The sequence below is a fragment of the Suricata suricatta genome, chromosome 10, assembly GCF_006229205.1.
Source record: "Suricata suricatta isolate VVHF042 chromosome 10, meerkat_22Aug2017_6uvM2_HiC, whole genome shotgun sequence".
Taxonomy (NCBI): domain Eukaryota; kingdom Metazoa; phylum Chordata; class Mammalia; order Carnivora; family Herpestidae; genus Suricata; species Suricata suricatta.
The window spans coordinates 84,730,305-84,744,943 of NC_043709.1; the positions used below are offsets into that span (position 1 = coordinate 84,730,305).

The 14,639-nt window shown below is 42.4% G+C and overlaps 1 pseudogene; it reads right to left on the reverse strand.

Annotated features, from left to right (window-relative positions):
- Positions 1 to 389: 389 nt before the first annotated feature.
- Positions 390 to 2,242, reverse strand: LOC115305270 (annotated as a pseudogene).
- Between the last annotated feature and the right edge of the window lie 12,397 nt (positions 2,243 to 14,639).

Consider the following 14,639-nt stretch of genomic DNA (forward strand, 5'->3'; position numbering starts at 1 on the left):
TTACAGGCTAATTTTTAAATTAATCTATATACACATTAATGATGTGGGGTTCAAGGTTACCACCCTGAGTGAAGAACTGCATGGTCTACTGACTGAGCCAGCCAGGCACCCCACAGCTACTGGATATTTAACCAATCAAATAAAAAATATTTATTCTAGCTTCTTTTAATAATAATATTTCAAAGCCAGTAAGCAACTACAGACATGATTCAAGTAGATATGTAAAAAAAAAAAAAAAAAAAAAAAAAGGAGAATGAGCAAAACAATTACTTCGCTCCAAAATACACACAGAGCTCCATTTAGTGTTCCCCCACCAACATCTCTTGGGAGGTCTACCTTTCCAAGGGATCAAGAGTACTCCATTATTATGCAGGAGGATTTAACTGCATTCAGCTGTGACGAGGCCAAACTAAATATGTACTGACACAGCTGAGTTCAAGTTCTACAATTTTGGCCCTAATTTAAAAAGGGGCTAGTGTCCCAGCTGTACCAGATACCAAAGGCAAAGTACATACCAAACCCGATGAACATCCAGACACCAAATCCCGCCCACGTGGCAGCTGCCATCTGCATCATAAAGTAACCATTCACAAAGATGCTCAGGAGTGGGAGGAGAGGCAGAGCAGGGACCTTAAAGGGAAGGGGACTGGAGCTCTGGGGCTGTCTCCAGATGACCCCAGTGATCCCAGTGATGAGCACCAGGAGCAGCACAGCCACTGAAATCCACACTGGGTCCCCAGAAAGCAGAACTGGTGACTGGGCCAGCACCAGACAAAGAAGAGTGATCAGCAGAGCAAGCAGTGAGGAGCAAACATAGACAACCCGGCCAGAGAGTGGGGTGGGGGTGGGGCTGCCTGGGAAAAGTACTCCCTGTAGAGTCAGCATCTCTGCTGCAGGTCTATTCTCCTCCTGCACCTCTGCTTCATTTTCCTCATTCCTCCTCTCAGGCTGATACCTGACAATGAGAACACAAATCGCAACCAAGGAATGAGAAATCAGGGAACCAATTAACCCTAGGTCCAAGATATCAGTGACTCCATAGAAGAATACAGTGAATGGTATAATTAAAACCAGCACAATGGTCATCCAAATAGTGAGTTGGAGGTAAGAGATACTGGTAAAGAAATGGAACAGTAGGCCACCCCTTGCCATCCCGTATAACACCTGATAAATTGTCCGCCATAAGACCCAAAAGCTGTCAGAAAGAATGCACATGAAAACCAAAGCTACAACATAGTAGGCAGGGACCCAGCAAATATGGAGAGATGCCTCAGGCAAGGTGCTCCCAGGTTGGAGCTGGTAGTAAGGCACCATAAGTGTAAGTGCTAAAGAGACACCAAAATAACCAAAAAGCAGATGAACAGTGAAATCAAAATGCCCATGGAGATGGAACGCTGGGGATTCTGGGCATCTTCAATTTTGGTAACAATATAGTCAAAACCAATAAATGCATAGAAACAGGTAGCTGCTCCATGGAGTATCCCTTCGAAGCCAAAAGGCATAAATCCTCCTGAGCCCAGAGGGCTCAACGTAGAGGTGTCATTGAGTCCAGCAATTCTATAGTCCTCTTCTGTGAGTTTCCAGTTGTGCAGGTCCCCCTTAATGAAGCCAGAGATGATGACAAAACTGAGAACCAAAAGTTTCACCGATGTGACCACTTTGGCAGTTGTGGAAGACCAAAATGTCTCATAATACCACAAACTCCTGAATTGCATGAAGAATAGCATAAAACCCAGAACAAAGAATTCTAGGGATTCTCTAAGGACACGGGGAATTGGCTCTGAGATTCTCTCTTGCAGAGTCTGAGAGAGCTGGTTCCCACGCAGGTTGTCAAAAGTTAAGACGGGTGTGCTAAACACAATGGTCATACCAGCAACATAGGAGAGGATATAGCTCCAGCCACTGATGAAGGCCCAGAGTTCACCTATAGTGACATAGGTGTGTAGAGATATCCAAAGCTAGAATGGAGAACCCGGACAGCAAACTCTGCATAGCACAGCACAGCCAACACAGAAGAGAGGGCGGCCAACAAAATGCAAATCACAAAAGATGGTCCTGCTTGACTTCTGGCCACCTCAAAAGCTAGGACATACACACCTACACCCACTGTGCAGCTCATACCTAGTGTCACTAAATCCAAAGTCATCAGTGTTCTCCATGGGTCATCCTCAGCCAATGGTGCCCCCAGAATAGGTCTGTGTAGCAGTTTTTGACAGAATCTACGAAGTGCTTGGTGCAGCATTCTAGTTGGAATCGAAGAGGATCCAGGACCAGAGAGCTGTAGCAAGCCCAGGGAGCAGAGTCTGGGGTCAGGATCAGTGAGGCTGAGGGAAGCCAAGCTGTGCTGGAGCTGCTGAGGTCCGTTACTCAGGCTTCAAAACTGCTGCTTTGTATTTCATCTGGTATGTGGCAGCTCTTCATAATGCCTAAGTAAACAATAAATATTTACTGAACAAGGGTGTTCAACCAACTAATGAAAGTTCACAAAAACAGCTCAGAATTCCCATGTCACCTTTGTAGCCTGAGTATCACAGAAACTGCAACAAAAGATCATAAAAAATCAACCCCCTCCAGAAAAGTGCCAAATATCTCCCAATATTCTCTTTTTACAAACCACATGACAAAATCCCATTTAGTTTATCTAGCTCATGTAGCTTAATGGATTAATTAAGCTGTAGAACACAACAGGGCATGAATTTCTTGTGCAATAATTTACACATGGGATGTTTGGTGGAGCTTGACAATAAGTTATGACACATTAATCCATGGACTTAAGGGACTTCTTGCAGTTACAGAACCATTTCTTAAATATCATCTGAGTTTAAAATACAAATATTGGTGCCACTGTCTTAAAACTCTTTACCCTCAAATCAGTACACAAGGTCAGATGACCCCATTTCTCCTCATTCTGCATGATCCATTTACTGCACTCATGGCAAGGAATGCACAGTTCAAGCCTTCCCTTTACCCAGCTAGGCCCACAGGTGGTGATGTGAGAAGAGAGGATGAGGGAGAAAGAGTCAGGGCTTCCAGAACTCGATGCAAGAACTAGAGATACTGGCTGTATGGTGACATAACTCTAGAGAAATGGGTGCATAAGCCAACCAAGTGTCCATTACTAAGGAAGAAGATCCAGAAAGACCGTTTTGTGAATTCTGACATTTAGTAAATCTTACCCAAAGCAACAAGGCAAAACTTACTATAGTTTGTATTCCACAGTTATGAGAGTGTGATGGGTAGGAAGGAAAGAAGTCCGTCACCCACCTCGGCTGCTCACAGCCAAAACAATTCCTTCTGTCTCCTCCCTCTCTGGGTTCCAGGAGAGAAGGTGAGCTCACTTCTGCAGACAGTCTCCTCACTGACAACACCTTCTCTATAAACACCTTGGGCCATCTGTGATGTCAGCATCCAGCCACCTGGAGACTCTGCCCTGCTCTGTGAGCTTATATTAAAACACGTACTTGTAACTCCCTATTAATTTTCCACTATACTTATTTTTCAGAGGCTCAAATCATGGTCTTAGTATACCAAAACATTTTCGTAATGAGAGAATCCTACACGTGGTTCCTCCTTCCCCTCCTCTGCTGCTACTATTCAAAGGGCCCCCTCCATCAAATGGAGCAAGACTTTGGGTGAACAATTCACAGAAATGTCCCAGAAATTAGTAGTGGAGAACAGAGAAAACAAACTCATGCAGCCACTATTTTCCTTTCTACTCAGACTCTGGTTTTGAGAGAATTTGAGGAAATGTGATCAGAAGTTTTTAAAGACAGTAAGATCAAGTGTAAATTGAAAAGTCTTCTCTACAGATGATCAAAAGGAATCCTAAGGTTCTGGATTAAAGCTTCTGTGTAGAAATCCATCCAGACACCTTATTTGCTATCCATTTGTTCCATTGTTATGATTTACTAATAAACACACAACATAGACAGAGTCAATACTTAGCTCATGGAATCTTTCCACACGGTAAATGTCATTGATGTGTTCCCCACCCACACTCAGGCTTCAAACCCTTCAGTGGTTCCCACTGCCCTTCGTTCATAGTTCTTCCTTCCTTCCTTCATCATTAGACCTGTGCTGAATCTTCCAGCTTCATGTCCTGTGCAGTTCCTGCCCTAGATGTGAAATTCCACACTCACCCAGTTACATGTCTCTAATGCCCTCTTGTCCCTTCACTTAGCTAAACCCTAGTTTCCCAGGAACTTTTCCTGACTTTTATGCTGCTCTTCCTGTGAGCTTTCACAGCACTCAGCTTTCCCTATGTGCCATTTATCCTAATGTATCAGATTCCAGCTAGTCTGTCTGTGTCTTCTATCAAAGTGTGAGTTATATGCTCAAATAATACTTGAACAAATACACAAACTGAGAATAGAATCCTGAAAGAGAACAAATCCAGAATTCCTATCTAGTTGACTGTGAGATACATGCTTTGTAGCCAAACAATAGTTATAATCCTGATTTAGGCAAAAATAAAAATTGTATTACCGTCCTTGTAGAAGGCAAGCAAAATGAAAAGTGTGAAGGAAAACAAACTAATGAAACCTTGATATACATCTTTCATAGCAGGTATAAGCCACACAAGGTGACAAAGACTTGTCAAATTTTGGGAAGGCATCATGCTCAGGCCCCAAAATGTAGGCGGGATGCCCTAAAGGCAGAGGTTCTCACTTCGGGGACAGAGGGAGACCTAATGAAGACACTGGGGAACAGTTTCAAAGTTCCTATCCTCTCCCTCCGGCTATCTTGTCCACTAGCTCTGTCCTTCCCAAGGCTTCTCTAAATCTCTCCAAATGAAAGGAAATTGTCCTCAAAGAGGAGAGATTATAAAAGCTTCCTTCATGGAAAGCAGCACAGTTTAGCACTTAGGAATAAGGCTCTGCTGGTACACAGTTCAGGTTGAAATTGCAGCTCAACCTTACACCAGGTACTCTATAATTATTAGTTACCCACTTGGTGCTTTAGTTTCAATAACAATCAAATGAGAGTAAAAGTACCTCACGGGATAATTGTGAGGCATAAGAGAAATGATGCCTATAAAGTACTTAGCCCAGTGCCTAGCAAACAATATGTAATTAACATAATCTACATAAATGATTAATATTGGAATCTGATCCAAATTCCCAAACTTTGAAAATCAATTAGTCTTTATAACACTTCTAGCCCCAAAATCATCCACTAAAATTTCTAACTCAGCCACATGGTTGCTCATTCACTACATTTGGCAAAATAGCACATGTGTAGCACCGCCTTCCTTAATTACCACATATACAATTTCAAAATGCTCCTGACCACCCACAACACTTTATAACTCTGGCCTCTTTTCTTTATAATCTTGTCTCTATTCAAGGTACTATATGTTTTACTTAATTGATTATTATTTGCCTCACAACAAGAGATGTAATTTCTGTGAAAGCAGGACATCTTTATTGTTTTATTCTTGGCTGTACTCACCACACTTCAACTGTGTATTTGTAGAGTGAATGAACATATCTAAATACACATATGGAGCATGGGTAGGAAGGGCATTTGTTAAATACCCTAAAGCAAGTGGATCCAGTGACAAGGGAAGAGAATGGAGATCAGGATGGAAGGGGTAAAATAAAATGCTTGCAAAGGGGTGACAGGAAGCAATGATGCCAGCAGTCCATGACTGAGGGAGGGGTTAACTTTACTCTGTGCACTTCAGATTCTACAAGGAATTTTATGAGATCATCTTGTAGGAGTTAACTTGAAGGGTAACTGGATCCTGTAGTTGTCAGGACATGGAGAACACAGAAAAGGAATACCTGCTAGAAAGAGGGGGGAGAACAAGGGAAGATGGAGCTCCCCTCCTACCAGTTCCCCCTGAACCCATTTCCCTTTTCCCAATACTTCTTTTCCCTTCAGCTCCTTCAACTGTCTCTGGATGATCCTTACTCGATACTAAGGATGCTTCTACCACCTTTCTTTCTCTGGGAAGCCATCTCCCAGCCACCCACCTCCCCAAAAAGACATGACAGTGATTCTTAACATTCATTGAATTACAGAACCCTCTGAGTTTGGCCACCTCAGAAAATTTTCCGACGCTCTCCCAAAGTCCATCCATGGACCCTGAGCAGGAATCTCAGAGAATGACCATCTGAATGGCAGGGTCAGAGATGGGTAATGATTTTCATAATTCTGTTTTCCTCAACTGTCTTGTGTAGAGTGGTCCTTGTTCTCTTCCCACTTTCACTGAAGATGAGGGACAGTGGGGTACAGACAAAGTATGAAGATACCAGAGAAGCAGCCCAAGTAACAAAATATCTGGGAATTAAATAATCACATTTCATGACCCAACATAAGTAGGAAGAAGAAAATTGAAGACAAAGCAAACCAATAATTGGAAATCCTGAGAGAGCCTAACACAAATCCAGCTTATAACAATGTACAAAACATCATCCTCAAACGCTATTTTCACAAATTCCTTTTCTCTGTGCAGTAATCTACAATTATTCCAATAGTTTATATTCAGTCCAGACTCTATGACCCAGCTGTCAGAGCCCCACCCTAATTCTCCCCTACCCTCAGGCCCATCACCTCCTTCCTAACTCAGCTCTTCACATCCTGACTTACCCTTCCTGGGATGAGCCCTTGGCCGGAGTAAGTGCCTGCCCTGACAGGGATGCTCTCCTCACTCATTTCTGTCCAGTCTTGGTCCTCTAGCTCTTCTCAATCTTTTCCGACAACATTTCCCCTTGTATTTCGGAAGCCTTTCCTGAGCCATCCTGACTAGTCACTTCTCCAACCTCCCTCCAAATCCCATTAGCACTTACAGACTATATTGATGCTCAACTAAAACTATTTTCTCTTTTTGTCTACTGGTGTCCTGGGTGTGTCACTAAATACCATTATAATCTAAAAGTTTTCAGAGGTCAGGGCCAGGATCTATATACCTCTCCTTCTGGATTCCACATTCCCACCTCCAACCTCACTACCCAGGACAAAGTCTGAATATAATTGTAGAAAGCAACCATAAGAGGCATTTAGGACAGAGGAAATGCATTTATAGATGTATTGATCAACTACTATTTCCTGAGACTCCAAGAGGAAATTTCTTTCCTTTTGTTTTGTATTTTGCTTATTTGAGTTTTTCTTTTTGTTTTTGAAAGAGAGAAAGGGCCAAACAGAGGTGTCCACTGCAGCCAAAACAGGTATAATCATTGGTTTCAAGCATATTTCCAGGGTCATTGAGGGCCCTGGGTCTATGAGTTTCAGTTTCACTAGGAAACAGGAGGTGTTCCTAAAGGAGGTGTATGGTGGAGAGAAGATGCTGAAAGAAATGCATGGAGAGAGCAGGGATCCTGAAGCCAGGTTATATGAGTTCCATAATGCCTTCAACTTCCCTTCCCTCCCTCTTCTCTGTGTAATTCTCTCAATCTCTGAGATCCTTCCAAAATCCAAACCCAAAGTTCATCCCAATTTTCCCAGAAAAACTCTTGTCAAGTCCAACAATCCACCCATTCAACTGAAAACTGTCTTCCTCTCCCAGCCATCCCCAACCACTCCATTTTGTCCTGGGGGTCATTGTGTTCACTCTTCTGTCTCTAAGAAGGGCATTGCCCTCATTCTGGACATTTCCTTTTTGAAACATTTTCCAGGGCAGTAAGTTCTACTGGCTCCCCTGGGTGGGTGTTAACACTCTGGCCAATCAGGAAGTTGGCCTCGTGGCTCCTCCTGAATCACCTCAAAGAGAGTCTGGATACCAGTTGTTTCGCTAGAAGGTTGAAAAGACTTGAAGGAAGGCTAATAGGGTGTTAAACAATTATTTTACTTCTCAAAGTTTCAGAGAAGTGTATTTAAATATAACATCTGCAGAAATCATATCAATTCTCTGTATCCAAGGATAGATCCTTTCTAACCTCAAAGTATATGAAAACTCTCTTCCTCCTTAAAATTTGTGGACAATGAAGACTCTGAAGCCAATCAAACGGGTGGCTCCAAAACAATCAAGTATAAAGCTTTTTAGAAAGTGAAGCTTCCTGAGAGTTTCTCAAGCCCTAACTCAAGCAGCCCTGCCACCGAGGTAGGGTGCAGTCATGAACACAGGAGCAGAGGCTTCGAGTTCAGGGCAAGAGTTTTAAGTAATAGTAAGTGTTGTGTACGTGTACACCAACAGGTCTAAAGGTGAAACAGTTCACAAGCATATGAAAAGGCAAACAGAACAAAATCCACCATGAACATTCGGGCTGAGTTTCATACCCAAGGGCAGAAGAAATTAGTTTACAAAATCAAATGTAAAATGGAATCTTTCCAATGTCTCTTACTATTTGGCTTTCTCTAGAAGTCCGTGTTCAATCACAGTCTTTCATTTATTGATTCAACAAATATACTGATTCTCATTTAATCAGCACTGCAGATAAAGCAGGAAAAGCACAGAAATCTCTCCATACAAGTTTGTTACATCTTGCAGTTGAAAGCAAAGAATAAATAAATATGTAATATGAACATATATTGTTTGGATTTGCATTCCATGCTGCAGAGAAAAGGGAAGCAAGAAAAGGTGAGGATGTGCTCAGGGTGGGTGTTGTAAGTATAAAATGGGTGATCCAAGACAGCCTCACCTTCACACTTTGTGCAATTGTCACCACCACCATCTCCAGAACTTGTTCATCTTCCTCAGCTGAAACTCTGCACCCATAAATAGTAACTCCCCATTCTTCCCCCCCTGCAGCTCCTGGCAAACACTATTCTATTTTTTCTCTCTGAATTTGACTACTTTAGGTACCTCATATAAGTAGAATCACACAATATTGTCCGTTCATGACCAGTGCATTTCACTTAGCATAATGTCTTCGAGGTTCATTCAGATTGGAACATGTGTCAGAATGTCCTTCCTCTTTAAGGTTAGTAATACTCCATTGTGTGTACCCCACATCTTATTCATGTGTCCATCCACTGATAAAGTCACCTTTTAGCTGTTATGAATAATGCTGTTACGAATACATGTAGACAATTATCTTTTTTGACTCTCTGCCTTCAATTTTGTGGGATATATACCCAGAAGTGGGATTCCTGGATCCCATGGTAATTAGATATGTAGTTCCTTGAGAAATCACCACAGGATGTTCCACATGATGCACCATTTTACAGTGCAACCAGCAATGCGCAAGTGTCCCAATTTCTTCACATCCTTGCCAACATTGTTATCTTCTCTTACATCCTAATAGGTATGAAGTGGTACCTGCCTACTCTTGAAGAATACAAAGAAGCCTGTGGGGCCAGGACATAGTCATTGAGGGAGAAGCAGTTTGGGATGAGGTCAGAGAGAAAGCAGAAAGACACATCATTCATGTAGGGTCTGAGAATCAGTGTGAGGACGTTGGCTGTTAATCTGGGTGAGATGGAAACCCTAGAAACTGTGATAGTTTCACAGAATGCCTCCTGATTTTCATCTTCTGTGTATTAAGCATTTGGTTCCTAGACCAAGGAAAGGCCTCCTCCAGAGTTTGAAAACAAGGCATGGAGACAAGTTCTGTGGAGTTCTCAATAGATGTCCGATGCATCTGAGAACACAATGAGGGCAGAACAAGCTATGTTCTTGCCTCGGCCTTCTTCTCTCCATGCCAAAGCACAGATGCCATACAGCCACCCATAGGGGAGTAACATGATGGATTACTTTTACTGGTACTGTTCACTCCCTGGATTATCTCTAGGCAGGACTCAAACACTTAAATAGCAAACAAAAGTCATTTTAGTATGATGCACTCTTTTACGTTATTCCCACCAGTATTGTGAATAATGAAGAGCCAACATGGAGATAAAGGATGCCTTTTCAAGAACCTTGTGAAATTAAGGAATGAAAAGATAGGGGCAGGGAGACTCTCAGAAATGGTACTGTAAGTATCTGCATAGGCACTTGCAAGCCTTGCAAAATTAAGTAGGTTAAGCCACTCCCAAGCCCCAGATGCCTCAGGAAGGACTGTCAGAAGCCTCTGAGTAGACCAGAGCTGGAGACAAAAAGGGCCCAAGAGGGAAGCCTGAAAATACATTTCTGAGGAGCAAATAATACTTCTAATAACTTCACTTCCCTCCAAGGAAACAGCAATGAAAGTTTCTACATTTGATGAGAAGTCCAAGGAGTTATACATTTTCTCAACAACTAATAATATGGAGAGAATGGTTAATCAGCCACCATTCAAAAGTGTTAGAAATACACACTTGAGGGAGGAGCCTTGGCGGAGAGGAAGGGAGCTCTGTAAACTTCGTCTGCCCCATCTATCAAACTGAGAAAGACATTAGTCTCATCTGCAAGAGCAGAAGTAGAAAATACAGACTCCAGAAAGAAGACAACCTCAAAGATACTTGAGTGAGTGAGTGAGTGAGTGAGTGCGAACTGGGGAGACTGGAAAATGGGCCAGCCTGAGTCGGGCAGGGGCGGTGGGAGCCCCAGCCCAACACGGGGCAAGTGCATGGAGCTCCTGAGAGACAAAGGGAAGAGAAAGAGAAACTAAACACGTTCATAGTACTCTCACTCCATAGATAACTGCTGGGTAACCCAAATCCTGAACCCAGGTGGCACAAGGGAAAGAACAGCTTCCAGCCCTGCGCCATCCCAGCAGGGAGTCGGGGCCATGGCAGAGGCACCAGGGGCGCTCACTTTGACCTCTACTATGGGAGTGGGAGCATGTACCTCATTTCCACGGCGCATCTCGCCCCCAGCATTGGCCACACGAATCCCGAATCCCAGGTGCCAACAGGGAAAAAATAGCCCCCACCCCCATGCGATCCTGGCAGGGAGTTGGAGGTGGTGGAGGCTGGGGCTCACGCTTCGGCTGCAGGAGTCCTCAGCTCATTTCCAGTAGCACCCGGTGCCTCAGGCAGCAGAAACACAAATGCCAGCCGGCGCCAAGAGAAACTCATCCCTCACCCCAATGCTATCCCCATCCGGGCTGGGGGCTGGGAGTCCACAGCAGTGTCTGTGAGGGTGTGCACTCCACCTCCTCCTGTGCACCTCTCCTCAGGCAGCACACCTCCTCTCAGGCAGGGGCTGCACAAATCCCGGCCTGAGCCAGAAGAAACTGATGCCTCCCCATAAGAAGCCAGCTGCCAAAGCAAGTTCATGTCATCTGTGGTAGCATAAAAGTGCATGGACTAGGACTTTGAACCGAGGTGGGCCTGGAAAATACAACTTGGCTCAGCTGCCGCACAAGGAGATTAGACTCATTAGAGTGCCCTACAGTGCTTAGTTCCAATGGAGCTTGGTGTGCCGCCATTCTACTTTCTGCAGCGACCAAGGTGGAGCTTCTGAGAGCAACCTCTGAGACCAGCCCCACCAAACCATGTCTATCCATAAGGGGGAGCTGCTGCTTTTTTTTTTCTTTTTTCTTTTTTTACTTATTTGGTTTTTCTTTTTTTATTTTTTTGGACATATTTTTTATTATTATTACGTTTTTTACTTATTTTTTTTGAATTTTTACTCCTTATGTTCCTTCCTCCTTACTCCCTCTTTTTTTTTCTTTCTTGCAATCCAGATATATTCTCCTGTATCTCATCCTTATCTCTCCCCTCAACTGGTCATACACTTTTAGACTGTCCATTGTCCTTTGTTGTCTCTGATCCCCTTTATTTTTTTTATCTTCTCTTCGTCTCTTTCCTCTCCATTTTCTTTCCCCTTTTTAATTTGTTTGTTTGTTTGATTTGTCTGTGCATTTGTGTGTTTCTGTTCCTTCTGTGTTTGTCTGTCTATTTTCCTTCTTAGGGCTACACCAAGAAACAAGCCAAAGTGTGCATAATGGCAAGTCCCAAATATCGCTGAGTAGGGAAATAAAATATTCATAAGGCACAACAAGAGAAACTGAGAGACACCATTAAAAGAATATTTCCTGAAGCGACAGGCTCGGGACAATCAATAAGCCTCCTTTAACAGAGCAATATTAACAGGTGCACAGGGCACAACGAGCTTTTTAAAGCTGTCAAGAGACAGAAAACTAGCAAAAATGACAAAATGAGGGAACTCTCCCCTGAAGAACTTCAGGAAGAAGTCACAGCCACAGAACTTCTCAAGGCAGATCTAGACAACATACCAGATCAAGAAATTAAAAAATGTGTCATAAAATTAATCGCTGGGGTTGAAACAAGCATCAAAGAAGCAACTGAGACAATGACTAGGAACTTTGAAAATAGGTTTGATGAGTTAAAAAAGGCTATAAATGAGGTGAATAACAAAAAGGAGGCAGGCAGGCACCTCAAGGATTGACGAGGCAGAGAGAAGAATAGGTGAATTAGAAGATATAGTTATATCAAAAGAGGAAGCAGAAAAAAAGAGAGAGAAACTGATCCAGGAGCAGGAAAGGAGAATTTGAGACCTGAGTGATACAATCAAACAGAACAACATTCGTATCAGGAATTCCTGAAGAGGAAGACAGAGAGAAAGGTCCCGAAGGGATACTAGACCAAATTATAACAGAATTTCCAAAATCTATGAAAGAAATAGACATTCAAATTCAAGAGGCACAAAGAACCCCCTTAACATGTAGTTTGAATCGACCTTCGGCACGACATATCATAGTAAAACTGGCAAAATATAAAGATAAAGAGAGAATTCTGAAAGCAGCTAGGGAGAAAAGGGCCCTAACCAACAGAGGGAAACCTATCAAAGTGGTTACAGACCTATCTAATGAATCTTGGCAAGCCAGGAAGGAATGGCAGGAAATCTTCAATGTGATGAACAGAAAAAACATGCGGCCAAGAATCCTTTATTCAGCAAGCTTGTCACTCAAAATAGAAGGAGAGATAAAGGTGTTCCCAAATAAACAAAAATTGAGAGAATTCATGACCACCAAACCTGCCCTACAAGAAATTCTAAGAGGGACTCTATGAGGGAAATGTTGCAAAGAATACAAGGTGCCAGAGACACCACTATAAACATGAATTCTAGGGAGAACACAATGACTCTAAACCCACATTTTTCAATAATAACACTGAATGTAAATGGACTGAATGCTCCAACCAAACGACACAGGGTAGCAGAATGGGGAAAAAAAAAAAACAAAATCCATCTATTTGCTGTCTACAAGAGACTCATTTTCGACCTGAAGATATCTTCAGGTTGAAGGTAAAGGGATGGAGAAATATCTACCATGCGAGTGGACACCAAAAGAAAGCTGGAGTAACCATACTTATATCGGACAAACTGGACTTTAAAATAAAAGCAGTAACAAAAGATGAGGAAGGACATTATATAATAATCACAGGGTCTCTACATCAAGAAGAGATAACAATTCTAAACATTTATGCCCCAGATTTGAAGCTCCTAAAACATAAAACAATTAACCACAAACAGAAGCAATCTTATTGCTAAGAATGTGCTCATTGCAGGGGACTTTAATACCTGACTTACAACAATGGATGGGTCAACCAGACAAAAAAATCACTAAAGAAACAATGGACCTGAATGGCACACTGGAGCAGATGGAATTAATAGATATATTTAGAACTCTGCATCCTGAAGCTAGGGAATTCACTTTCTTCTCCAGTGCACATGGCACATTCTCCAAGAATGATCACATACTGGTCATAAAACAGCCCTCCATAAATACAAAAGAATCAAGATCATAGCATGCACACTTTCAGATCACAATGCTATGAAACTTGAAATCAACTACAGGAAGAAATCTGGAAAACCTCCAAAAATGTGGAGATTAAGAACTACCCTACTAAAGAATGATTGAGTGAACCAGGCAACTAGAGAGGAAATTAAGAACTATATGGAGACAGGGGCACCTGGGTGGCTCAGTCCGTTAAGTGTCCAACTTTGGCTCAGGTCACGATCTCACAGTTCATGGGTTCGAGCCCCGCGTCAGGCTCTGTGCTGACAGCTAGCTCAGAGCCTGGAGCCTGCCTTCGGATTCTGTACCTTCCTCTCTCTCTGACCCTCCCCTGCCCATGCTGTCTGTCTCTCAGAAATAAATAAAAAACATTAAAAAATTTAAAAAAAAGAAATATATGGAGACAAATGAAAATGAGAATACAACAGTTCAAACTTACTGGGACGCAGCAAAGGCAGTCTTGAGAGGAAAGTTCATTGCAATCCAGGACTACCTCAACAAATTCGAAAAAGCACAAACTCAAAACCTAATGAGCACCTAAGGAAACTAGAAAGGAAGCAGCAAGAGCACCCCACACCCAGCAAAAGAAAAGAAATAGTAAAGATCAGAGCAAAATTAAACACGATAGAATCCACAAAACAATTGAACAGATCAATGAAACCAATAGTTGGTTTTTTGAAAAAATAAACAACATTGATAAACCACTAGCCAGACTCCTCAGAAAGAAAAGAGAGAACATGCAAATAGACAAAATCATGAAGGAAAATGGATCTATTACAACAGATCTCTCAGAAATACAAGCAATCATCAGAGATTACTATGAAAAACTATATGCCAACAAACTGGACAATCTAGAAGAAATGGACAAATTCCAAAACATACATGCACTACCAAAATTCAAACGGGAAGAGATAGAAAATCTGAACAGACCCATAACCAGTGAAGAAATCGAATCAGTTATCAAAAATCTCCCAATGAATAAAAGCCCAGGGCTGGATGGATTCCCAGGAGAATTCTACCAGACATTTAAAGCAGAGTTAATGCCGATCCTTCTTAAGCTATTCCAAAAAA